The sequence below is a fragment of the Elephas maximus genome, chromosome 3 (genome assembly GCF_024166365.1).
Source record: "Elephas maximus indicus isolate mEleMax1 chromosome 3, mEleMax1 primary haplotype, whole genome shotgun sequence".
In the NCBI taxonomy this organism is placed as follows: domain Eukaryota; kingdom Metazoa; phylum Chordata; class Mammalia; order Proboscidea; family Elephantidae; genus Elephas; species Elephas maximus.
Genome location: NC_064821.1, coordinates 83,326,865 through 83,354,205, shown reverse-complemented (window position 1 = coordinate 83,354,205; position 27,341 = coordinate 83,326,865). Strand labels below are relative to the sequence as shown.

Sequence of the window (27,341 nt, the reverse complement as noted above, 5' to 3'; positions counted from 1 at the left end):
AGGCTCTGGTGTAACATTTTCCCATGACCTGGATGTAGGTGTGTTGGGCCCTGCTATAAGTCATGCCTCAGAGGAAGCCAGGAGAGGAGGGTCCCTACAGACGTCTCACTTCTTCCAACTGCTCCTCTCTTCTCCTCGAGTCACACTCCTCAACCTGACAGCATTACCTCACTGATTAAAACAGTTTTGTGACCTCACTCTGCTTGCAAGACCAAGCCCCGGCTGCTTCATATATCAAACACTCGTGACCTGGTCCCTGCCCAGCTCTTCCCTCATTAGCCATTACTGCCCAGCCTCCTGCCATAAGACTGCATGCGATGTCTTAGACATTTCAGCCATTCGGTTTGGGGGCTCCTGCCTTTACTTAGGGAGACCTGGTGGTGCAGTAGTTAAGCACTTGGCTACAAAAGGTTCACAGTTGGAACCCGTGAACCACTCTGTGGCAATCTGCTTCCTTGAAGATTACAGCCTTGAAAACCCTATGGGGCAGTTCTACTCTCTCCTATAAAGTCACTATGAGTCGGAGTTGACTCAATGGCAATGGGTTTGGTTTTTTGGTTTGCCTTTACTTACACTGTTCCCTGTTTGAAATGTTGTCTCTCTCTCTGTCTCACACACACACACACACACAGAGACATCATCTGAGTCATCTGGATTGAGCCCTCTTTTCTTTATGTCTTTACCACGTCATAGCTTAAAGCCTGTGTTATAGATTGATTTATGTCCCCCAAAAATGTGTGTCAACTTGGCTAGGCCATGATTCCCAGGATTATGTGATTGTCCACCATTTTGTCATCTGATGTGATTTTCCTACGTGTTGTAAATCCTACCTCTATGATGTTAAAGAGGCAGGATTAGAGGCAGTTATGTTAAGGAGGCAGTATTCAATCTACAAGATTAGGTTGTATCTTGAGTCAATTTCTTTTGAGATACAAAAGAGAGAAGTGAGCAGAGAGACAGAGGGACCTCACACCACCAAGATACAAGAGCCAGGAGAACAGCACATCCTTTGGACCTGGGGTCCCTGAACTGAGAAACTCCTTGACCAGGGAAGATTGATGACAAGGACCTTCCCCCAGAGCCAACAGAGAAAGAAAGCTTTCCCCTGGAGCTGGCACCCTGAATTCAGACTTCTAACCTCCAAGACTGTGAGAGAATAAATTTCTCTTTGTTAAAGCCATCTGCTTGTGGTACTTCTGTTATAGTAGCACCAGATAAGTAAGACAACCTAGAACACTGTAACATTTCTTTGATCCTTACTCTGTTCCCCCTACTCACTGTGATCCCCTTAAAGGTGGGGACTGAATCTTTGCCGTCTTTTATTCTTAGCACCTACCACTCGGCCTGAGCCAAAGTTGGTGCTGAATGCATATATCTGGTGAGTGAACGAACAACTGAATTAGGGTCTAAAGGGAATTGTTGTACACTGAGTGTGAGATGATACACCAGGCTTTAGGGGCGGGGACTGAGTCAGACTGACCCTCCCCAAGCTGTGTGCCATCTAGAAGGGTGTTAAGACTTGTAGAGTCTCTGTGCACAGTGGACACCGCTATTTATCTTGAGAGATACATAGCACATATGCTCTGGGTATTCCAGGGAGGCAGAACTTACGTTCGGTTGTTGGGGGCAAGCTGAGTCTTCTGAAGGAGGATTTGACCAAGTAGATTTGGTTGTCGGAGGAGGGCAATTAGCATTACAAGTGAAGAAACTGGATGACCAAAGGCTCACAGGTGGGAAATTGGGGGTCGTGTTTGAAGAATAACAAGTTTGAGAAAGCAGTGTTTCCACACCAGGAGAAGTAGGACACAGACATTTTTATTAATAATTGTGACATATTGGTAGGTGCAAAGTCAGATCTGCAGATGATGGAAAACTGTGGAGTAGTGCAAAGTTTGAATGCTTTGGACAACAGAATCAGGACATGATAGACTGGAGCTGTGGACCAAGGCCAACCACACACTATACATGGCACCACTATACGCAGTGTGGCCCTGGGGGTAGGACTGAGCTGGCTGGATGTAATGGCAGCAGGTATGGCTGGGTAGGGGACAGCGTAGGGACTTCTGTTGCCTGTAAATTCCATCAGAATCAGGAGTGTGATGCGGCTGCCAAAACACTAACAACCCAAGGCTGTGTTAATAAAAAGTATGGTGCCCAAAAGAAGGAAATTTAATACAGCTTGTGAAAGTGACGATATAAGGGCATGAGTGAGAGTTAAATGCAATAATAAACATAAGAGCACATTGTATTCCTCAAATCACCAAACAAAACAAAATGTTCAGGGCCAAGGGGAGGCCTGGTTCAGGCCTGCTCCAGACCTAGATTATTGGGTTCCCTTCTGGGATAAAACTCATAGCAGTTATATGGCTCCTACCACATGCCAGGCATTGTTCTAAGCCCTTTACACATGTTGTTGTTAGTTGCTGTCAAATGGGCTCAAGCTCAATGGCAACCTAATGTACAACACAACAAAACATTGCTCAGCCCTGCACCATCTTCATGATCGTTGGTATGCTTGAATCTATTGTTGTGGCCACTGTATGTTTTGAGTTCCACCCAACCTAGGGAGCTCATCTTCTAGCACTATATCAGACAGTATTCTCATGATTTATGGCGTTTTCACTGGCTAATTATCTGAACTCTAGGAGGTAGTTGCCATTATCAATTCCATTCTTCAGGTACCAGTAGACTAAGCAATTTACCAAAGCCACAGAAGAAATAAATAGAAGATCCAGGACTTGAACCCATGTAGTCTGGCCCCACTTTTTCAGCCACAACACCACACTACCTCGGGCCGACAAACCAGAGCCTTGTCCACAGAAAGCAACGTGGATGGTACCATACCATATCATACTTGACTGAAAATAACTCAGACTTTCTAGTTTACGAAGCACTTTCATCTGTTTTTCTTATTTGATCCTTATAACAGCCCGATAAGTCAACCATTACATACTGATGCTCACTCGTTTGTCCGTTCATTCAGTAAGGGTGCCGAGCTCCTGCCTGAATCAGGCCTCCACTTGGCTCCAAATAAACGCAGTGTTTAATGTGGCGATCTGGGGAATAGTGTGCTCTTATGTCTATGTCTACTATAGCATTTAACTCTCACCCATGCCCTAATATAGATTACTTTTACAGATTGTATTAGTTTTCTATTGCTGTGTTGGGTACACTGTGGCTGGGTTCTGTGCTCAGGGCTGAAATCAGGGTATTGGCTAGACCGAGTTCTCTTCCGGAGGCTCTGGAGAACAATGCGCTTCCAAGCAGAATACAGTTCCTTTTGGTTGTAGGACTGAGGTCCAGTTTTCTGGTGGTTGGGTAAGGGTTTCTCTCAGCGACTAGAGGCTGCTCTCAGGTCTTTTCCACATGGCTCCCTCTGTCTTCAAGCCAGCACTGGCCCCTTGAACCCTTCTTGTGATTCAAATCTCTCTGACTTCCTCTTCTGTAACCAGCCAGTGAAAACCTGCTTTTAAAGGACTTATATAATTATATAATTATGTCAGACCCACCTGGATAATCTCCCTATTTTAAGGTCAACCATGCCATATGACAAAAGGAGCCTGGTGGTACAGTGGTTAAGCACTTGGCTGCTAACTGAAATGTCAGCAGTTCGAACCCACCAGCAGCTACAAGGGAGAAAGATGTGGCAGTCTGATTCCATAAAGATTTATAGCCTTGGAAACCCTGTGGAGCAGTTCTACTCTGTCCTATAGGGTCGCCATGAGTTGGAATGAGCTCAACAGCAATGGATTTGGTTTTTGGGTTTTATGCCATATGATATAACCTAATCACAGGAGTAAAATCCATCGTATTCACAGCCTTAGGGATTATGCAGGATGTGTACACTGGGGGAACCGGAAATCTTAGGGGGCATCTGGAATTCTGCCTCCCACACAGGTGAAGAAATAGAGGCTTAGAGGAGTTAAGTGCTGGGTGCGAGGTAGAGTGTGGTGGGCCCTAGGGCTACTGTGCCACACCGTCTCCCTGGAGAGGACGTGGAGATCTGGCCCTGCACCCAGAAAAGCATTTGTGGGGAGGGGCTGGGGACTTGGGCCTCCTGGGAGCAGGCCGAGATTTCACTATCTCAGGTTGACAGTGCAGACTCCTCTTTGACCATGTTTTTCCACCATCCCCTACAGGATTCAAGGCATAAACTCAGCAGCCTCGAACTAGTTCATGGAGGACCCTCAGGAGATACTGGCTGGGCAAGCTCTCCCTTCCAGAGGGAAGAGCCGTGTGTAAGAGAAGGGTGGCTGCCGCAGGAGTGGACATGAATGCTGGCTTCCAAAGAGAACAGCGTTTTAGTTTTGGTCACCGGAAGTGGTGCCTTCAGCACAGGTAAGAAACGGCTCTCACTAGATATGTTTACTGGGTAGCCATTTTGGTGTTTCTTTTATGAGCTTGCTTATGTTCTTCCTCTTAAAAAATGTGCTTATTATTATCACTGCCTTCCTTGAACCTCTGTGAAAGCTGAGCTGGAAGTCCTGGGACATCCTGGTGCTTCCATTCACCATTTGTTTCATTCGCGCATGTCACAGACGTTGACTCGTGGTCTCTGCGTGGTCTGGATTTATTCAGCTAGGTGTGCAATAGGTACTTGAACTAAGCCAGAGACAGAAACCTCTGAAGAGCACAAGCAGGGATGTGAGGAGCTATCACGGAGGGTGTAAACGGGGACTCCTCCCCAGACCTGGTATTTACTCCTCTGCTGCTTCTCTCCCAGCCTCTATTCTCATCCATGTGAGCTCCGCCAGCTGCATGGAGAGATTTGTAAGGATGGGACTTGCCCACAGGGAAATGAGCTGTCAGTTCCAGTGAGAAGTCTGGCCCCGCCCCTTCCGTGCTCTCCCTGGGGATGAAGAGCATCTGTGATGAATAGGGTGCTGACTCAGTGCTTCTGGAGTGTCTAGGCAGCCACGACCACGGCTGGCACAGCTTGCCTTGGCCATCAGAGACGGGGCTGGAATATACGGCATCTGAACGAGGTAGCAGGCTCAGGGCCCAAGCAGGCAAGTATGCCAGGCAGGAGGTGTCAGTGTGACACCCTACAGGGTATCACAGACTCTACTGAGCTGGGGAGGGTGAAAAGGCCCATTAGCACCATCTGGGGCTTGAGGACAGCTGTGTTTGGAGTTATTTGAGGACAGGGAGACATGGAGCCTGTAGAAACTGCAAGGGCTCCAGACAGCCCAGCCCAGACCCCCTACCGAAGAGGGATGGTGACTTGCCCCTGGTCTCAGGGAGCTGGGAGGGATGCCCACCCAAGCCACTGGACTCCCTGTGGGCTCTGCATTTGTTGGGAAGTTGCTTGGGATCACAGAAAGGGTGAGTACTTGGCGGTCAGGGAGGTCAGAGTTCTAGGCCTGGCTCTGAAACTTTCCCTAACCCCTCTGAGCCTCAGTTTTCTCATCTGTGATAATAATGACACGTGTCAAAAGGTTGTCTTCACTGAGAGAACACACACCATCTCACATGGGAGGTCCTCATCAAAAGCCATCTTTCTCTTATTCTCCCTCTCCACTTCCCCCTCTCCCAGTAGGCTCGCTCTCTCTGTCCAGAGCAAAAGATTCAGGGAGGTTCTGCTGTCTCCCCTTTACTGGCCATAAAGAATCCAGCTCCAGATCATGGACCATTGGCCCTGGAGAGTCCACATCAGTAACAGGTGTCCAGACAAGCATAGAAACATGTTTGGCAAAACCACAACCAAGTAATTCCTACAGATCTGATGCCCTCTCAAATGGCAAATCTCCTAGGACCTAAGCTTCCCTAAACGAATGAGCTTGATGAGAGGGGAGAGCCTGGAGTTGCATTTTCTGTGCATCTCCATGTGGCAGCAACTAGAAACATGGCTTGTCCACAATGGACTGGACCTTTGAGGTCAATTAATCAACCATCTATGTGTGAAAAAGAAGTTGAGACCCCAAAGTGACTTTTTCTTCTCACACCGAAAACTAGTGACAGAGCTGGGTGAGGAGTCAGGTCTCCCAGTTTCCAGGCAGGACTGTAGATCACACCCCACCATCTAATAGGGTAATACCCTGTACTGGCTGGTTGGGGTGTGTCTGTGGGGTGGGGAAGTTTTTATGGAGCTATAAGGGAAGACTGGACCCCAGGCTGAATGTTGTTGCTGTTAGCTGCTGCACAGTCGCCTCAGCTCATGGCAACCAACCCCGTGCACAGTGGAACCACATACTGCCCGGTCCTTCACCAGCCCCGTGACTGGCTGTGGATCAGACTATGGGGATCCACAGGGTTTTCACTGACCGATTTTTCAGAAGTAGATCACCAGGACTTTCTTTGAATGTACCTCTGGGTGGACTCAGCCTCCAACCTTATGGTTAGCAAGTGAGCACAATACCATTTGCACCACGCTCACGTACTGGGCTGAGGAGCTAGGATCTGATCCTGAGGAGCTAGGAGCAGGGGGGAGCCACCCAGGACCTTCGAGAGGCTGGAATGAGGTGAGAGCCACATTTAAGCATTTAGGTCACATCCTTTTGGTAACTGTAGCAGAAGCAGAGAGTGCACAGCTATGGCCCCAAGGAACCACCACTGCAGCAGGAGACAGAGGAGGGATAAAGATAATAAACATGCAATTGCAAAAATCAGATTCGAAAGCTCTCCACAGGCCAGACTGGACAGAAGGAATGAGATGTAAAGACCTGCAACTGGTTAAAAAAAATCATCTGATCAAGAACAAGGCTTGGGAATTTAATATTTAAGGACAAGCCCAATATAAGAAGACGGTAGGCTGGGCTGTGCAAAAGCTAAGCCATTTTTAGATGGTTTTAATGAGGCACTGGGGTAGTACAAACAATTCAAGTGCTGGACTACTAGCCAAAATGTTGGTGGTTTGAACCTACCCAGTTGTGCCTTGGAAGACAGGCTGACGACCTGCTTCAGGAAGGTCACAGCCCTGAAAGCCCTACGGAGCAGTTCTACTCTGCACACACAGGGTCGCCCTGAGTCAGAATCAACTGCACAGCAACTAACAATGAAGTTAGGGTATGTGGTCCCTGGGTGGTGCAAATGGCTAAGCACTCGGCTACTAACCAAAAAGTTGGCTGTTTGAATCCACCCAGAGGCACCTTATAAGAAAGGCCTAGAGATTCACTTCTGAAAGGTCGCAGCCTTTAGAAAACCCTGTGGAGCCCAGTTCTACCCTGACGCATGCTTGGGTTGCCATGAGTCAGAATCAATTTGACAGTAACTGGTTAGTTAGGGTATGACCTAAGCTGCTATAGCAAAGCGACGCATAAAATACAGTAACTTAGATCAGATGGAATTTAATTTACCTCTCAAGTCAGAGTTCAGGAGTGAGCAATTGGGGAACAATTCTGCCCCACCAGCTCATTCAGGGACCCCTCCTTCCATTATGTGGCTCTGCCAACCCCTTGGGTCCTCATCTATATAATTGAAGCTGGGTTACTCTAGGAAGGAAGAAAGAAAAAAGTGAGGAACGAATGATTTTTTTTTAAGCAAATGTATCGTTCAAAACCCTGGCCAGAAACAAAGGGCACACTCAAAAGGGTTTTATGAAAAAGATTTTGAAAAGAGACAATTTAAAATGGTGAGGGCAGGGTTAAGGAAACCAACAAGGGGAGATAAAATTCCCAGGGATCTGAAACAGCAGGAAACCATGACCACCTCTAAGTGGGGTGTCGTAAGGGGAGGAAAGGGCCTTGGCAGAGCCTGGTGAGAGAGGGAGGCCTGGGAGGGCAGCCTGAGGGAAGCAACCAATGTCAGAATGGTGGTCAAGCAGGGAGGGAATAGAGAAAAAGAAATTCTACCATGTCTCTCTCCTCCTATTCTCCCAAGTCCTGCCAGTGCCTCTCTGGCAGAACCCAACCAAACACTGGAGAACAAAGGAAACTAGATGGTAGAGGTCAGCCTCCAGGGCAGAAAGGAGGGCAGAGAATGAAGCTGGGGGGCAAACTGAGGATATCCAGCCCAGCTAATGATATGGAGGGAGTAGGTATGACCTCTGCTCATGCTGAAGGAGTTCAGTCAGGGAAGGGAGGCCCCAGGTGGTGCAAATGATTAATGAGCTCTGCTGCTAATCAAGAGGTTGGAGGGACCCCTCGGCGATCTGTTTCTGAAAATTCAGCCATTGAAAACCCTACGGAGCACAGTTCTACTCTGACACACATAAGATCACCATGAGTCAGAATCCACTCAACAGCAACTGGTTTTCCGGAAGAGTAGGATGCTAGGATTAAGTGACTTCTAGGTTTCTTTCCACCTCTGAAATTCTCCGAGTCTCTTTTGAATGGAAGATGGGTTGGGATCAACCCCTTAAAAGATATAGTTGCAACCAGAGTAAATGTGATTTCTGAGTGAGTGACTAGAGGAAAAATCTCATCGAAAAGTGTATATGAAAGCATTTTCCTAACTACAAAGGTCTTTGCTAGTCGTTTTCAAAGTTATTGTAGCCATTTTTAAAAGTCAGATCTTGCATGAAATGTCCATACGTAAGACAGGTTAAAGTGATAAGTTATTAATACACATTTGTTTTTTAAGTTCAAAGTTTTAACATGTATTTATTGTGAAAGTTTACCGATAGAGCATTGATTCTGCCTTGATGCATATAAATATTGAAATCTGAGGTTCAAGGTCAGAGGATGGCAAACTGCAGCCTGTGGGCCAAATGCAACCTGCCACCTGTTTTTGTAAATAAAGTTTTATTGGAACATATCCACTCCATTCATTTATGTACTAATCTATGATTCCTTTTGCCGTATAATGGCAGAGTTGAGTAGTTGTGGTAGAGCCTGTGTGTTCCACAAAGCCAAAAGTGTTTACTATTTCGGCCTTTACAAGTTTGCCAACCTCTCTCCTAGATGATCATTGTATTACTATATCAGCTGCAACATCTGATGTTCCTATTTTTGCTCTGTTTGGCTTGTTTGCACAGTTTTAAGAAGATTCTAAATCACATCATGTTATAGATCGAATTGTGTCCCCTCAAAAATATGTGTTGTAAATCCAAACCTCTATGCCTGTGGTTATAATCTCCATTTAGGAATCGGTCGTCTTTGTTATATTAATGAGGCAGGATGAGTGTAGGGTGTATCTTAAGTCAATCTCTTTTGAGATATGAAAGAGATTAAACAAGCAAGTAGAAGAGAGATGGGAGAAGAGAGATGCCAAGCCACATCAAGATTGCCCAGGAGCAGAAGCTTAGAAGAGACCAGGACTTTTCGCCAGAGCCAGCAGAGACAGAAAGCCTTTCCCTAGAGTTGGTACCCTGAATTCAGACTTCCAGCCTCCTAAGCTGTGAGAAAATAAATTTATGTTTGTTAAAGCCACCCACTTGTGGTATTTCTGCTACAGCAGCACTAGTTAACTAAGACAGAATTTGATACTGAGAAGTGGGAGTGCTGCTCTAACAAATACCTACAATGTGGAAGTGGTTGTGGAATTGGGTAGTGGGTAGAGGCTGGAAGAGTTTGAAGGTGCCTAATAGTAAAAGCCAAGATTGCCTTAAAGAAACTTTTGGTAAATTATGGATGTCACAGGCAATTCTGGTGAGGGCTCAGAAGGAAGTGAGAAGAAAAAGTCTCTATATCTTAAAGAATACATATGACACCAGCAACAGAATGTCACTAGAAATGTGGCCATTAAATGTGTTTCTGGTGAGGCTTTAAAAGAAAACGATGACCATGTGACTGGACAACGGAGGAAGGGTGATGCTTTTTATGCAGGGGCAAAGAACTTGTCTGAATTATGTTCAAATGTTTGGTGGAAGGAAGACCTTGTAAGTGATGAACTTGGATATCTGGTTGATAAGATTTCTAAGTGAGATCTTAAAGAGACCGTGTGGTTTCTCCCTGCTGCTTATAGTAAAATAGGAGAAGAAAGAGATGGGCCTAAAAATGAACTGTGCAAAATGAAAACAAAAAGATTTGGAGATTTCTGTTGTACAAACTAAGGACCCGTGTCCTAGAATTTTCACCAAGGATGTGGCTATCCAATTTTTGTTAAAGTGATTAAGCCTGTGACTAATGGATCTAGCCAGCTACCACAGCAGAGAATCCATAAGATTTGACTGAAGGGGACAAAGGAAAGAACACTGCCTGCCTCTTAGAATTCTACTCGCAGGAAACAGGCCAAAGGAGCTACATCTGTTGTCCTCCAAGAAAAGAAAAGGACCATCCCTAGAGAAGCTCAGTGATCAGCAGAACTGTGGGAAGGACTATGAGAAGCAGGACCTCAGTTTCAAAGGGTAGGGCCACAGTTTCCCGGATCTCAAAGTATGAGGCTGCAGCTTCCTAGGTTTCAGAGTCGATCTTCACCAACTCGGTTCTGGAGTGTGGGTCTGCCATTAAAATGTGCCAGGGGGATGCAGCAGCCACCCAAAGCTAAGGGGGTGTGCTGCCGTGCCCAAGGGACAGAAGAACAGGACCTGCCAGGGCCAAGGGGCCAGGGTCATCATTCAGGTGGACTAGGAGAATGGGGCCACCTAAAGCTGAGGTAGAAGAGTTGTCACCTGTCTTCATTATCTAGTGCTACCGTAACAGAAATACCACAAGTGGATGGCTTTAACAAACAAATTTATTTTCTCACAGTTTTGGAGGCTAGAAGTTCAAATTCAGGGTGCTGGCTCTAGGACAGAAAGCCTTTCCCTAGAGCTGGTACCCTGAATTCGACTTCTAGCCTCCTAAACTGTGAGAAAATAAATTTTTGTTTGTTAAAGCCACCCGCTTGTGGTATTTCTGTTATAGCAGCACTAGATAACTAAGACACATCAATAAGATGATGTGAACGGTAACAGACTTTTCACAGTTTTCCTGGCAACCACAGGATGGCCATCAGTTCAATGCTATGTGGATGTTTGGGAGGGAGGAGAAGGAAATTCTGGTTTGAAGCTGACAGTATCAAAGAGCTATTTGAATGCCTTCATGTCACAAACCTGAGTCAAACAAGAAGCACATTTTTTATATTTCTGTGATAATCTGTGTAATACGCTCTCTTATCATTGAAAGCTTTGGAGTGTACTTGCTTGTGTGTCTTTACGTATGCATGCATACTCCTGAATTTAAACAACAAAAAACAATAAAATATTTTTTAGAAAAGAAGAAGTCTGGTAAAGAGTTCCAGTCTTTCTAATTGAGGGCACATGTTAATATTGAAGGTCAGGCTCTACCCAGATCTTATTCCAGGGTCTGTACAAACCCAGTTAGCCTGGCAACACGGTTGTACTCAGTGTGTTACAATGTGCATTGAATGTGGGTGTCATTACAGTTATAATAAGAGTCCAACTCTATTTTTAGAATAAAAAGTCTCATGTCATGTTTGAAGAACCTTGGAAGCACCTCCATGGAACACAATTTGGAAACCACGCCTTCGGCAAATCCTGGTGGTTCTCATTTCTGTGCCTCATAATGACTGAGGAACCAAAGATACGGAGGGTAGGGGATCAGAAGGTGGAGGAGGGAGTGAAAGATGGTGTAGGAGAGAAGTGCGGTCATGCTGTCCGTGGCAGGAGAGGGTCACAGGGAGGAGACGGGGATCAGCAGTGGAGGAGATACTCAGAAAACAAACAGGCCATGTGAGCTTCTACCAAAGCTTAAGATGTCTCCTAACAATTGGTGATGACCTAAGAACAGCTCACCAGGGCTGCATTAATGACTCCCAACCATTAACTTAGAAAAGGAGATCCACAGCTTCAAATGTGTGCAGAGAAAGGAGGGCCATGCAAAGGGTCTATGTGGCCATCCCAGATCAAGTGCTGGGCAGAGGAGGAGAAGAGGGAAAGGGAAAGTGACAGCAGAGGCTTCAGAGGGTGCAATGGGCTGGGTCAGGACACCAAGCCAGGGTTTGTGCAGGAGGAAAGTGTTGTGCTTAGGCCAGTACTTGTGAGTGACCTAGTTGGGAACAATGTCAGGGCCCCAGGGAGGTTGGGGTGAGCAGTGGCTTTAGACATTCAAGGCAAAGCCCACCGAGAGGGATAAAGCCCAGGAGTCCAAGTACCAGGCCTGCCTGCCCTCTCCCCAGTGAGTGCAAGGAAGGGAGGGGCCAGCCTGGTGGCTTTAGGTGCCTGTGGGCTAAAAAAGGCCCCTGGGGGATAAAAAAGGTAGCAGTCCTTTCTGAGGTTTTGCTGCTCACCCCATGGCGGGGGGGGGAAAAAAAAACATTTTTAGATTTTAAAAGGATGACCTCATTTTTTTCTTATTTACATGGCCCTGTTTGTTTATCTAGTCCTTTAAAAATAGCAAATGTGTGCTAAGCTTAGTGCTCCCTCTCCCACCACCAGAGGCAGAGCCACCGTGTGGGGAGAAACACCTTTTTATCTAAGAGAGGGGCAGCCTTGTTCCCAGGGACAGATGGGAGCAAAATGGGACAGGTAGGAAGTTTCGTGGTTTTTCATGTCGCTTCTCCAAAATAGCCACACTCCTGCCTCCCACTTCCTGCCTGACTTGACTCCGGGTAAAATTTCTCCTTTAGAGGATTCATGTTCTGTGAAGTCTCAGGAAGGCTTGAAGGATCTGTCAACAAGCAAATGTGTTTGACCTTAAAGACCTTGAGATTGGCACTGAGGCCCCCAGCGGGGTGAAGAGTCCGGCTTGAGTTTAGACCATCCGGGTTTGCATCCTGGCTCTGCTGCATACTAGCTGTGTGGCCTTGGGCAAGATACTGCACCTTTCTCGGCCTCGTCTGTAAGAGGGGCATAACAACACTACCTCTCAAGCAGCTGCTGTGCAGATCAGATGAGGGAATACGTGTGAAGGACTTCGTTGTGAGCACATAGCAATCTCTTAATAAATCTGTTAATAAACAACAACAATGTTGTTGCTAACATCCATTCCCTACCTGGACAATTGTACCAGCCTCCCAACCACTCTCCCTTCCTTCGGGCTTGTCTGCTCCTGCCCATCCTCCATGTCATGCCAGAGGGATAGAAAGGTGAAACACAAATATGACCATGTGTCCCCTGTTTAAAATCTGCTTGTGGCTTCCCATCACCTACAACAGGGTCAGCAAACTTTTTTCTGCAAAAGGTCAGATAGTAAATATTTTAAGCTTTGCCAGTCATACTGTCTCTATGGCAATTACTCAGCTCTGCTGTTATAGCATGAAAGCAGACATAGATAACACATAAACGAATGGACACTGCTGTGTTCCAATAAAGCTTTATGCACAAAAGCAGGAAATGGGATGGATTTGCCAACCCATGGCCTACAGGATGAATCCAGCCCCTTAGCTCAGCAGTCCCAATCCATCCCTTGTTCCCATTGTCTCCATCTGTATTTCCACTTCTCCTCTACTTCTTTGCTGTAATCCTCACACTTTAATCCTTTGCACATTCCATTCCCTCTTTCTGGACTTTCCTTCCCTGCCCCCTGTGTGCCCCTCCCCCCATGCATTAGGAACCCTTGCTCTGGGATTTGGTGGCACCCCGTCCTTATATCCACTATGATCACATGTGCAAGTACCGTCTCTCCCATTGGAGGGGTTAGTCCCCCCAGGCAGGGATTCTGCCTTTCCACTTGTACCCCAGTGCCCAGTGGGGTGAGTCTTTCCATGGTGGGGAAATGGCAAGTGAAGAGCAGTCTAGGCCTGGTTTTAGGGTGGTGAGTAGATAGATGGGCCTAGCTGATGGGACCTATGTCTGGAAAGGGGGGCTAAAGTCTGATCAGTGTCTGGGGAGATGATGAGGGAGTTCGGACTTTATCCTTTGAGCCAGAATTTCTCCAAGTATGGTCCATAAATCTCCCACAACAGAATTACCTGGTATGTTTTGTCCTGGAACAGACTTCCAGGCATGTGAATGTCCCCAGTGCCTAGCACAGCCTGGTGCACAGTAGGTACTTAGTAATTTTTGAACAAACAAGGGAATGAATGGGAGGGTGGATGAGTGGATGGGTGGACGGGTGGACAGGTGGACGGGTGGACGGACGAACGGACGAACGGATGGGAGGGTGGACAAATGGATGGATGGGTGGATAGAAAGGTGGATGGGAGGGTGGACTGGTGGATGGATGGGTGGGTGATTTGGGGGCAAAGGAGAGTGGGGTTCAAAGGTGACTCTGAAGTTCCAAGCCTAGGATTTAGGAGAATAGTGGTACCAGAGGCAGAGGAGGAGAAAAAATGAACTTGGTGCTGAGCATATTGAATTTGAGAGGCCAGTGGACCAGCTAAGCCAAATGTCCAGCAGGTGGAAATGCAAGATTGGGAGTGCTTCGGGCAAGGCAGGTGATTGCGCAGCTGTGGAAAATAGCTAAGAAGACAAAGAGTGAACGGCCAAGAGAGACAAGTAGAGGATTAGAGACCACAGCCTGAGGACTGAACACACGTATACAGGAGGAGAAAGAAAAGGCTTGAGTCAAAGAGTCAGTAAAGAAGTGGCTCAGAGAGGGGAAAGCAGAGTCACAGTGGGGCCAGGACTGTTGAGGGAAGCAAGGATCGTGAACAGCCAGTCACCTAGGTCACTTAGTGTTGGCCCCTGTTTATAATACAGCCAGCCAACCTCAAAGAAATGGTGCTATGGGTAAATAAAAATGTACATCGCAACACGGCTAAAATCACGAGTTTCTGTTTGGTTGCGATTTGTGCTCCCAGCCAGTGTCACTGCAGGTGTGGAGAGAATAAGTGAGAACTTGAACCGCCTTCCTGCCTGTCCCAACAGGCCCTGCCATTTTATCTTCATTTGGCCTCTATTTGGTATATTTCCTTGTGATCACTGGCTACCTCTCAGCCTTCATTTTCCTCTCCTGTGTCTATCTTAGCCCCTTCCTTCCATCTCATTTATTCATTCAACAGATACTTATTATCAGGAATAAATCTTTGTGCAGAAGAACTCAGGTAAGGTCCCCAAACCTGGAGAGGCCTACAAGTCACCTGGAGAGCTTTAAAAAAGTACAGATTCCTAGACTTGCAAATTTGAGATGCCTAAAAGCAGGTAGTCCCTGGGTAGCACAAACAGTTAAGCACTCGACAAAAAGTTAGTGGTTCAAACCCACCCAGAGGCAGCTCAGAAGGCAGGCCTGGTGATCTGTCTTGAAAACCCTATAGAGCAGTTCTACACCGTACACATGAGGTCATCATGAGTCAGAATCGACTCAACAGCAACTAACAGCAACAGCAAAAGCAGGGATTATCCAGCTGTGCCTGGGTTCTCACAGCAGCCTGGTCTGACCAGCCTCTGCGTGAGAGGGAGGGGAATGAGGCCCAGGTATCTGGGTATCTCCCTCACAGCTGCTGTTGTTGTTAGGTGCCGTCGAGTCGGTCCCAACTCACAGCGACCCTATATACAACAGAACGAAACACTGTCCAGTCCTGCCCCAGCCTCACAATCGTTGCTATGTTTGAGCCCATTGTTGCCGCTGCTGTGTCAGTCCACCTCGTTAAGGAGCTTTCTCTCTTTTACTGACCCTCTCCTTTACCACACATGATGTCCTTCTCCAGGGACTGGTCCCCCCTGATAACATGTCCAAAGAACATTAAACAAAGTCTCACCATCTTTGCTTCTAAGGAGCATTCTGGCTGTACTTCTTCCAAGACAGATTTGTTTGTTCTTCTGGCAATTCATGGTATATTCAATATTCTTCGACAACACTGTAATTCAAAGGCATCAATTCATCTTCAGTCATGCTTATTCATTGCCAGCTTTTGCATGCATATGAGGCGACTGAAAACACCATGGCTTGAGTCAGGTGCATCTTAGTCCTCAAGGTGACATCTTTGCTTTTCAACACTTTAAAGAGATCTTTTTCAACAGATTTTCCCACCATAAACCCCCCCAAAAAAATAGCATCTGTGGCAGCCCCCCACCCACCTTCTCTGCCTTTAGAGTCCTTTCGTTGATTCTACATGTGCCAACACACTTGTCCCCTCCCCGCACTCCTAGCACACACACACTGTCACAGTGATACCACGACCACCGTCATCATCAGCAGCATCCATCCTCAAAGAGGTAGATAATCCTTAAAATCAGCCCTACTCAGAAAGTGCCAGGCACCATTCTAGATGACAAAACACATGAACTCCTGCCCTCTTAGAGTTTATATTCTAATAGAAAAAAAAAAAAAAGACAAACATAGAAATAAGTAAAATATGCAGTGTATGATAAGGTGACAATCAGGGCAGGAATGGGGGGAACTGGGAGCTGGAGAGTTCTTATGATTTTTAAATCAAGAGGTCAGGGTAGGCCTGGCTGAGAGCTGATATCTGAGCAAAGACCTGCAGGAGGTGAGGGAGTGAGCACTGCGGGTACCTGGGAAAGAGTGTTCAGGCAGAGACGGGATTGTGCCTGGTGGGAACAGCAAGGAGATCAGTGTGGCTGGAGTCTGGGGTTTGTGGGAAGAGGAAGCTGGAGAAGTGATAGGCTGGGTGGATTATCCAAAAGCCATTGGAGGTCTGAGCAGAGGGCGGCATGGTCTGACGAAATGTTCTAGAAGGCTCACCCTGGCTGACGTATGGAGACTACACTGTAGGAGACAAAGGCAGCGGCATGAGACTGTTTAGGAGCCTGGTGTAGTCATCCAAGTGGTGGACCAGGGTGGTAGCTGTGGAGGTGGTGGGAAGTGTTTGGATTCTGGATATGGTTTGACAGTCGAGCCCACATGATTTATGGGAGAAAGAGTTTAGAGAGGAGACCCTTGCTGATGCTTACATTTAGTCACTCTACTCTCTTATGCAAATCAATTTCCCTGAGCCTCAGTTTCCTCATCTGGAAAATGGGGCAGTTGCCTAAGTACCTTCTAAGACCCCTTTCAGACTGAAAACTCACCATTTCAGCTCTGGTCAGTGGGAGCTGGAGTAGTCAGGGAAGGCTTTGAGGAAGTGGAGTGGAGCTTGAGCTTAAGAAAAGAAGGTCTTAAGCCAGACATAATTGACAGAAAGAAGGTGGGGGGGGGAGGGGGTATTCCTGGTAGAGGGAATGGCAGGAGCAAAGGCTTGGAGGCAGGCCAGATGCCTGAGGAGTGGTAGGCAGACCTTCTGGCTGGAGGGTGCCAGGAGCTACAGGCATGGTGCACCCCAGCTCCCCAACACTAAGCCCTTTGGAATAAACCAGCAGGTTCAGGGCCAAAGCATTTTTGCAATGAGGCCCTCAATTTCTTTCTTATTTTTTATTTTTTTACACAAAATGTGCCATTTTAGAGGCCCTTGATTTTGAGCGTTTTCAGATGGACATGCTGAGGCAGGAAGGAACAAGGCTTGGCTCCTGTCCGGGGAGAGTTAACCTCTTGGCCCAGCGTTGCATAACCACAGAGTCTGCTGAGCGCAAGGAGACTCTTCTGTGTGGCAGCCAGAGTGGCAAGCCTGGTGGCTCCGGGCTCTGGCACCATCCCGCAGCGGAACAAACAGCCCTCCCTTCCCAGATAATGGCCCTCATTGAGCATTGTGTCCATGGCCAGCGCCCAGCACAGGGCAGCTCAGCCTGGGTAAGTTTCCTCTCTTGGCTGCTTAACAAAATATTTACACTATGCCTTTCTAGTAAGACGGTCCCTAGGAACCGTCAGGCAGAGAGAACTGGAGACACGCACCCTCCAGTGATCCTCCTTCCAGGTCCGGTAAATCCTTCCGCATGCCCGGGGTGTGAACTTCAGTTAGTCATTTTCCTCCAAGGCTCTTGTGTAAAATAAGGCAGTGGACTAGACGGTGCTTCAAGGACTGTCCAACTCCAGAATTATTCACATCTTCTCTAATTGAAGAATGAGCTCTATTTTCTTACTGAGCGGGAATAGAATTTGACTGGCCTTTACTATCTTGCAAAGAGCTTCTTTCCCCGAAGGCACGTGTGTGATTCTGGGGAAGCTGAAGATAGGAGCTTTGGATCCTGCCTACCTGGGTCTTTCCTATTTCATTGTTAATATCAGAAAAGATACTGTCCCTCTCAGTGCATGCCATTCAATGGGGACGAAGGGCAGTTGGCCAGGTCACCCCAGAGGATACTACACTTTAAAAGGTATCTATACCATCCATAGGAGACATGAAGCCATTTTGTCAAAGGGACATTCGAAGAAACTGGGAAAGAGAATTCCGGAGATCTGGAGACAGAATCAAAGCTAGCGTGTGAAAATCACATTTAGGAAAATGCCTCAAACAAAAGACCCCGTAGCTATTTCAACGAAAACACACATACCCTTTGATCCAGTGATCCCTCTTCTGGGAGTCTGGCCTATTGGCACAGTAGCACCAGTCTGTAAAGTTATGTGTACAAAGGATGTACATTGCGAAATTATAATGGAAAAAATTAGCAACAATATGAAAACTCAACAGTTGGAAAAGTGCAGAAGTGTTACATCCAAACTGTGGACCCTCATTTTGTTGTTTAAAAAAAAAAAATGAGAAAGACCCTGTCACTCTTTAGAAAAGGCAGTATTGTATTAGGGACACAGGGTCTAGAGACAGGCTGCAAGGATTCGAATCTGGATTCCACCATTAGAAGCTGTGTCACATGACCTCTCTGACCCGCAGTCTCCTCTTCAGTAGAGATTATAATTGTGCCTATCCTATAGGCTTGTTAGGAGGAGTAACTGAGTCGATGGCTTATAAGTTGCTCACAACAGTGCCTGGCACATGCTTAGCTGCTCAAATAATGTTAGCATTTGACCTAGAAAAATTGTCCATAAGAAAAACAAGTTGTAGAAAAATGTACATAAAAACACAAAAATGCCCCCCTGCAAAAAAAAAGATTGTTTCCCCAGGTAGTGTACAACTTCCTGAGAGCAGCCTCTTAGAGAAGGCTTGTATCTTATATGGGAGCTTGAGCTGGCACCCTTGAAGGTTCCTTCTAACCCTGAGATTCTGAGACTTTGTGGGTCCATTCTAGCAACCTCATAGTACATCCTAGCCTGGCATTTGAATGAAGTATGCTGTTGTTTACAAACTATGTATGTCAAGACTTGTCCTTTTTGCAGGAGAGGAAAAAAGACATTGGTTGGTAGCTTGGTTTTACGGAAATGCTCATGGGCTCATCAGCGTAGCCCACTTGGTTCCAGTTGGGGTTTTAGTGTCCTCCCAGATCTAGGCTGGGTTTGTGTGAGCTACACCAACAATGCCGTGTCCTAGGTGAGGTAGACTCTGCTCTAGTTAGCCACAGACTCCCCCACCCCCCTGCAACAAGTGCTACAGGCTTTGGGAGTGGAGGGAGAGGTGACAGGCCAGGAAGCCCCCCAGCAAGGTACCTGTCATGGAAATCAGAGCCACTGGAGATGGGGCACAGAAAGAAAATGCTCTTGTTAAATGGATCTCGGGTTTATTCATGTGCTCAACAAGCATTATGGCCCCAGACTTCTGGGAGTCTCCGAGAAACACCGTGAAATCTTGATATTTTTTAAACAATAACTAAAAACGTTATCCTAAGTAAAAGGATATTTAAACATTTTTTAAATATTTTTGCCAAGCAAAAAACTGTAGAACATAATATAACAAACACTGGTGAGCCCAATACCCAACTTAAAAAAGGCTTCAACAAAAATGTCCATCAACAGCTGAGTGGGTAAACAAAATGTGGTATGTATATATAAAGTTATAAAGACAAATGAAGAACTGATAACGTGCTACAGCATGGATGAACCTTGAAAACATTATGTAGAGTGAAATAAGTCAGTTACAAAAGGATAAATGTTGTACGTGAAATATCTAGAATAGACAAATGTGTAGAGACCAAAGTGTATTGCTGATTACCAGGGGTGGGAGGGAGCGAGAGCGAGGGAATCATGGCTTAGGGAGCCCTGAGTTTCCATTAAGAGTGATGGGAAAATTTGAAATGAATTGTGGTGATGGTTGCACATGATGAGCATAATTAATGTCGCTGAATTGAAAGAATGTTGAAATGGCAAATGTTTTGTTATATATGCACTTACCATGATTGAAAAAAAAAAGACTTCAACAAATACAGTGGAAGCTCCTGCATAGCCCTCTACGATGGTAGTTCCCTCTTACCTCCCAGAGGTGACATCATCCTGAACTTGCTGTTAACATTCCACAGTTGTTTTCTGAGCACCTACTATGCTCCAGGCAGGGTGTCTGGTGCTGGGTTAACCCTGGTGAATAAAACAGATATGGTTCCTGCCCTCATGGAGCTTGAACTGCAGTTGGGTAAGGTCCAGATCCTTTTCTGCAGGTGGTTCTTTCCTATTAGACTCTTCTGTGGTGCTCATCAGTGAGCTCAAGTCTTTGGTGACATCTAAATGTTCACCTCTGTGCCTGGGAGAGGGAAGATGACAGTGCTGGGGAGTTCTGACCAGCTTTGTCCTACTGCTGGGATCTCAGGCAAGTCGCTTCTCCTCCGTGGGCCTCAGCTTTCACATCCCGTCAAATGTAGGCTTTGAACTGGAGGCTGCCTCAGAGCCCTCCCAGTTATACAGTGATAGGTTTGCCGGGAATTCTACCCCAGGGCTTGCCTAGGGAACTTCTTCCATCACTCCATCAGATGGAGAAGATGGATGGGGAAACCACCATCTAAGCAGCTGTTGGTGCTTTGGTGTCCTTAATGGTGGTGTATCCCATCTGGGTGGTAAGGCGGAATGGTGGAGGACTTTTATTTCGCAAGTGCAGGATGTAAACCACTAGTAGAATGCGAGGTGATTTTAGGGAAACATGGGTAAAATTCTTAATTTTAATAGTTAATTTATTTAATTCAATAAAAAACATAGAGTTTTTTAAGTGGTTAGACCTGTGATTCCTGTTACTTGGGTTGAGGCTATGTTTAAACAAGTTAAATTTAAGTCTATTTACATGAAATATTATGTAAATAACAGTAGAGATGGTTGTATTTCTGGCAGCACTTACAATGGTGGTCACCAAATAGCATAGTGTTTCCCAAACAAGAGCTAATGACCTAAAGCGCAGAGCCCAACTTTCATTCTTAGAAGCCAGGAGAGCCTAATGCCACACCCAGTGCCACACATCCATGGCCCAAGCAGTATTTGAGGAATGATTTAATGGATGACTCCTCACTTAAAACAGCATGAGAGATTTCTTTCAGAACTGAGTACCAAGATGAGCTTTGATTTTTCTGAGGATCCGCCCTGTTCATCATCAGGACGTCAAGAATGTGCAACTAGCTGTGTTGCTCTTCAGCCTTTGACTGCCAGGGAGGTGAAAGTTGAACTCGGGACCCAAATATAGCCCCCATGTGGGGCTTTCTCAATGACTTACCTATGCCTTTCTGTCCCTTCTGGGCTAGACCTTATGTTTTCCATTTCTGCTGGGTTGATTTTTCATCTTTAATTCATGTTAGCCATCTCAGATTCTCTGGGAATAGAACAAGCTAAAATTGCAAAAGAAAAAAAAATTAATTAATCAATTAATTTGTATACAAACTGCCCATGACCAAAGCATTCTTGGCTTTACTCAAGCTATTGGGATTTCCTGCCAGGGGCTATTTCCCAGCTGAAAGGATACCTGGGTTAGATACAGGGGGTGATGAAGCAGTTGGGATAACCACTACCCATTTGCACCCCCAGATCTGAACCAACCAAGCCCCAGGGGATCTGAACCCCATGTTGAACTTGGAGAACATCTCAGAAATGTGACTTACCCTTTAGACTCAGAACGGCAGGCCCAGGGCTGGTGGCCCTTGTTTCCTTTCCCTCTCCACTGGGCAATCAGGTTTGCAGATGTTGCTCCCCAAACTCTTCCCAGGACACTGCAGGCATCCCAGGCCCCCAGGAACTTCCTGAACGCACTTCCCATGCCTGAGATTGTTTCCTAACTACTCTGGTTCTGATGCCAGCCCAGACTGGCCATAGCTGTAATCGGCTCTCCACTCTGACCCCACACACCACACAGTCCTGTACGTCTGCTGCTGGACCCACTCTGTCCTGATGGCTCTTAGCAGCAGGCTCGGACCTGTTTGACTGCATAAGCATTAAGGTCCCAAAACCCCAGGGTGCTCCAAGAAACACCATGAAATCCTGATGTTTTTAAAGCAAATGACTAGAAATATCATGCTAAGTGAAAGAAACCAGACACAAAAGGCTACGTATCATATGATTTCATTTATAGGAAATGTCCAGCACAAGCAAATCTATAGATACAAAAAGTAGATAGATTAGTGGTTGCCAGGGATTTGGGAGAGTGGGGAATTGGAAGGGACGGTAATGGGTATAGGATTTCTTTTGGAGATGAGGAAATGTTCTGGAATTAGATAATGGTGATGATTCCACAATTCTGAATATCCTGAAAACCACTGAATTGTTCACTGAAAGCCACTGAATTTTATGGTATGTGAATTATATCTTAATTTTTTTTAAAGCAAATGACTAGACACTGTCTAATATAGTAAGTTCTAAGCATTGTGTTTATGGGGGAGACACTCAACATTTAGAAAATTCTATTCATTAACTGATGAATAGGCCCATTAGTTTAAAAAATTAATACACTTCCTTTTTCCAGAAAGGATTTAAAGTGACTTCTGTAAACTACCCACTAATTAAAGTTTTTTTCACAAGTATAACTTCGTTCATCCACCCATTCACAAACACACACCAATGACCTGGGCCTAGGCAGGAAGGCAGGGCTGTGATCCTGTTTGGGAAAGAGAAATCACTCACTCCAGCCAAAACCTATTGAGAAACCCTTTTGGAGTGGACTATAGCATGTTGAAGGATTTGGAGTTCTTAGGAAGGGAATGGGGAGTCCCGGCAGGTGAGAGAGCAGGCTGTGCCCAGCATGCCATCAGGGAGATGAGCTGGTGTGTGCTTGCCCCAGTGGTTGACTCAGTGCCCAACACTCCTGGCCACCCTCCACCGCTCCCTCCCCAGGGCATCCCTGTTCCCCATTCCAGGTGCCTCAGAGTCTCCCTAGGAGGCGGCTCTTCACTAACTCTGCCTGACCAGGCTGGACAGCAACCAGCAGGGGCTATTCCATTTCTGCAGAACAAAGAAAAACACGATTTACAGGCACTAGGAGTTCAGGCTCCCAGGGTCCCAGCTCTGCCCATTTTTGGGTGCAAAGATGCAGTGTGGGCCAAGGGAACACCATCATGAGTGCCTCTGGAGAGGGGTATTCAGGAATATGAATCCAGGTCTGTGTGGATTCAGTTTCCCCATCATAAACCCCTCCTGTGGTGCCCTGAGACCAGGGCGCAGTATTTGTTGAGGCTGAGGATGAGGCAAGAATACACGTATGAGTCAGATGCTGGGTGCAGACTCGAAGACTCAGGGAGCAAGGAATTCTCAAGAAGTGTTAGGCTAAGACCTAGACTGTGGGCCCGCCGGCCACTTTCCAGCCTGATGATCAAGTGAGCCACACAACCTTCCTGAACCTCTGTTTCCTGAACTGCAAAATAAGGATGATAAGGCCCTTCTCAGAGGGCTATTTTAAGGAGCTTTTCAATTGCAGAGTGCTTTTCAGACATTGTATTTGCAGTCTAAGAGGGGATAAATCAAGCCCATTGCCATAGAGTTGATTATGATTCAGGGCAACCCCATGTGTTACAGAGTAAAACTCCTCCAAAGAGTTTTCTTGGCTGTAATCTTTACCGAAGCAGATCACCAGACAATGCTGGGTGGGTTTCAACTGCTAACCTTTAGGTTAATAGTCTAGCACAAATTATTTGCACACCCAGGAACCTTAAGAGGGGATATGGAGCCATAAACAGTAGATTGTCTCTACAGGGAAGAACTTAGGTAAAATTAAATGAGATAGTGACTATGAAAGCTTTTGATGAGTTATAAATCTTTACACCAATGTAAGGTGGTATTATTATTATTAAGAACTGAAATAAAAGTTTAATTAAGCACATCCCAGAGGAAGGGGGTATTGGTTCTGTCTGGGAGAGGGGAAGCCCCAAGGAGAAGTTGGCAGTGGCAACAAGTAGGGTTTGTCTGGTCAAAGAAGGGAAGGAGGGGGACCAGAGAGTGGGGTGGAGGGAGGAGCTTGAACTAAGTCCAGGAAGCAGAAAGAGTGGGGAGGAGTTGAAGTGCCATGGGGTGGGAGCAATTGCAGGTTGGGAGGTTGGGAGGCTGGAGGGGTGAGGGTCACAGGATATGGGACAGAGAATGGCAGACTACCAGGCAGGAAGGCAGATTGAGGTCAGACCTGAAGAAAAGCTTGAATTGTCAAGAAGGGGAAGTCCATATCCACATAGACCTAGTCGGAAGGCTTGGTGAGGGCCCAAAGCAGGCCTTCTTGGGGTAGGTGGGCCTTGGGGAGAGAGCAGGTTGGGGAGCAGAAAGATCCAGAATGTCAGGAGAGGTAAAGGTTCCCAGAGGACAGCTGTGGTCAATACCATCTTTTTAAAATATGGGAACAGGCAGCTCAGGTTGGGGAACAACCTGCCCAAGTTGCCCAATGAGGTGGGGGCAAAGCCAAGAACCCCCCAGCTCACGGCCGTTGAGTCGATCCCAACTCGTAGCAGCCCTATAGGACAGAGTAGAACTGCCTGATAGAGTTTCCAACAGCTTCGAACTGCCGGCCTCTTGGTTAGCAGCGGTAGCACTTAACCACTACGCCACCAGGGTTTCCCGGGGTAAAGCCAGGTCTCTAGATTCCTGGGCCTAGGTCTACTTCTTATACTTTGAGCAAAATTCGAGTCTTGTCTTGTTTCCTTGATTAAATAAAGCTGGTGCCATACATGAGGGTTGTATCGGGCGGCAGTTACAAGTATAGGCTCTGGAGCCACCTGCTTGCCTTTGTCTCCCAGCCCCACCCTTTAGTGAGTGTGCCCCTGGGCAAGTTCTGTGAACTGTTGTGCCCCTGGGCAAGTTCTGTGACTTTCTGTGCCTTTGTTTCCTCGTTTGTAAAATGAACTTAAAACACATGACCTAGCTCATAGGGTTATTTTGAAGATTAAATGTGTTTAAAGGGCTTTGCAGAGAGCCTGGCACATAGTGAGTGCTCAATAATGTCAGCACCTGTTGTTAGTAACCCAGCTGTTTTGCAGCTTATCTCTTCATCACAAGATGTGATTCATCTTCTTAAGCCACTGGTCCCTTTGCCAATATACTGCTTATCTTTTCTTCTGGCTTTTTTTCCTTTATCCTGAATTAAATGAATTTTTTTGAGCTTGTTCTATAAGGAGGAGCGTGGAGTATGTTATAGTCCATTCAACTTAGCATTTGTGTACTCAGTCATTCATTTACCCATTCATTTGTTCAGAATGCACTGGGCAACCAGCAACCTGTGCGTGGAGCTTGGGAAACACAGAGCAGTTCAGAAAGGACTCACCTCTCTGTCTATTAAGGGGAGAAAAGCCTGTAAACAAATCACAACGTGGAGCGAGACATGTAGTAGGAGTAACATGTCTAGCGTACAGAGGTATTTTCTGGGTATTTCTGGGACTGGATGTAAGAGGGTGGAAGAAATCTTGGTGGAGGATTTGATGTCTGGGTTAGGTTTAAAGGACATTAAGGGGTTTGCCACATGTCTAGGGGTGTTTTGGGTGACAGGAACCAGCATGTACTCCAAAGAGTCTACAGCTCCATGCTGCTTGAGCACACAGGGTAGAAGGGAGAGGGAAGAATGAGACTGGAGGAACATGCAGAAGCTCCACTGAGAAAAGGCCTTCAGCACCATCCTGTGGAGCCTAAACTGGGTGGGAAGCCTGAAGAGTCTTAAAAAGGGTAATGTTGGGGAACAGATTATGGATTGGAAACAGCCTTTAGGCAGCCTCTGGAGGATAAGGTGGAGCCAGGAGCCAGAAGTCCCCAATACAATTGGTGTAGACAGCTCACTGACTCTCAGCTGCTGTGGGTAGGAGAGTACCAAGCATTGCTTGATCAGCTACCTCCAAAAACTTTCTTAAGAGGCAGGGAGAGGGCAAGAGCAATCTTCCAAGTGCCCAGTGGCCTGAAGGCCCTCGGGCAGTCAGGTTGCTCCCCCTGGTGGAATACAGGCTGCGTAGGCAAACAGAGCTGGCTGTTCCTGCTGTGGAACTGAGTGGGCATTGCTGCCTTACTGCAGGCTGGTGTGGGAACATTGAGAGCATACTCCATGAAGGCAGAAACCCTGGAGCTCTAAAATGATGCCCCTTGGTTAGAAGGGCCCATCTTCCCTTCTGGTGTGTCAATTTCCTGTAAAGGGCATTGGGCTCCCTGCCAACTGATCATGAATTCAGTGATTTCCTAACCACCAGAACATAAGTGTCCATCTCTACTTCTGCCTACGAATCATTATGATGACAGAGAAAGCCATTCTTAAAGGGATGACATCATCATAATATTGGAAAACAAGGTAGTATGTTATCCATGGGCCAGAAATGGTGATAAATTTTAGGAAGCTAGAAAGCCTGTGAGTTTTCGCAGACACAGAAATCAGAATAGAAGACACTGAAGCCAAAAACCCCAAAAGCTTTGTAACTTTTCTTCCAGAAAAGCCAAGCATAGTTCAAGGCAATAGGCAATAAAACAAAGAACAGGTATGGGCTGCTAGGTTTGTCTCTTAAAGCATACTTTAGAGCAGCAAGTTAACAGTTCCACCACTCCCTACTTCATACATGAAAAGGTAGGCAACCAGGGCAGGCCAAATCCTGAGAAATGCTCTCTAAGGAAAATAATGGGGCCTGAGAGAGAAGCAAGTTGAGGTAGTTCCAGACCTCCCCAGCAGACATGGGGCAGGGATGAGGAGCAAGCAGGGAAGTATTGGCAGTTCTACCTAGGGATGAAGCATACAACTGCATCCATCCATGGAATAAAGCTCTTCTTTTGGCAATTACAGGAGTCTTCTGCCAGGTTCCTGCCCATAGTCTTTACAGGGAGACTTGCCATCATAATTCTTTACCCTCTTACATAGAATCTTTCCATACCTTCTGCTATCACATTCAGGGAAGACCTGTCAGAAAAATAGAACAAAAATCTATAGTTAGTTGTTTCACCAATATCCTTTTTCTCTTCTTCTGTAGTAATGAAAATTTTTGTAGGGCACATGAACACTCAGCTAAAGACTACATTTCCTAGTCTTCATAGCATCTAGGTGTAGTTATGTGGTTAGCATGAACTGAAATGATCTGTACAACTTCCAGTCCTGCCTCCTCCCTTTCCCTTTCCCACTGATTAGAGTGTGACGTGATAGTTGGAAATGGAAGCCACATGCCATAGAAGGCAGAAAAACAATGTATAAGATACGCACATTGGGAAGTTACTTTATCAGCCCAGGGCCACTTACACTCAGACTGTTACACAGAGAGAAACTTGTACAAGCCACTGTTACAGTTAGATCCTTGTTACAGCAGCTGGAACATGTATCTAACACATACAGTAACTTTACAACATAATCCCTCTTTCATAAACATGTATGAAACATTAGAAGGAAATCAACAGCATGAAAGAGAAGGCCTAAAATGGGGAAGAAGGAGGGAAGTGCACTCTCAAAGAAACATGATTTTAATATGAACCTTAAAATAACTTGCCATTACACTCCTCAGCAATAATTTAGAAATTATTTCA

The 27,341-nt window shown here is 46.2% G+C and overlaps 1 protein-coding gene and 1 long non-coding RNA gene across 5 annotated transcripts in view; one reads left to right on the top strand and one right to left on the bottom strand.

The window, feature by feature from the left end:
- Positions 1–2,181: 2,181 nt before the first annotated feature.
- Positions 2,182–27,341, bottom strand: LOC126072970 (uncharacterized). 2 transcript variants are annotated; one of them, XR_007516625.1, is made up of 5 exons: positions 26,551–27,341; positions 21,112–21,223; positions 19,894–19,994; positions 15,460–15,558; positions 2,182–3,463 (listed from the first exon to the last, which is right to left on the bottom strand). It is a non-coding gene; the product is annotated as an uncharacterized LOC126072970 (long non-coding RNA). The 2 variants fall into 2 exon arrangements; XR_007516626.1 differs by lacking the exon at positions 26,551–27,341 and having other exon boundaries at positions 21,112–24,680.
- HIVEP3 (HIVEP zinc finger 3) overlaps positions 4,258–27,341 on the top strand; it is a 119,688-nt gene continuing 96,604 nt past the window's right edge. Inside the window, exon 1 of one of the 3 annotated variants that reach the window (XM_049878959.1) lies at positions 4,258–4,338. The gene's annotated coding sequence lies outside the window, so the exon portion shown is untranslated. The remainder of the gene's footprint in view (positions 4,339–27,341) is intronic. The other 2 variants (XM_049878960.1, XM_049878961.1) reach the window with 2 other exon arrangements.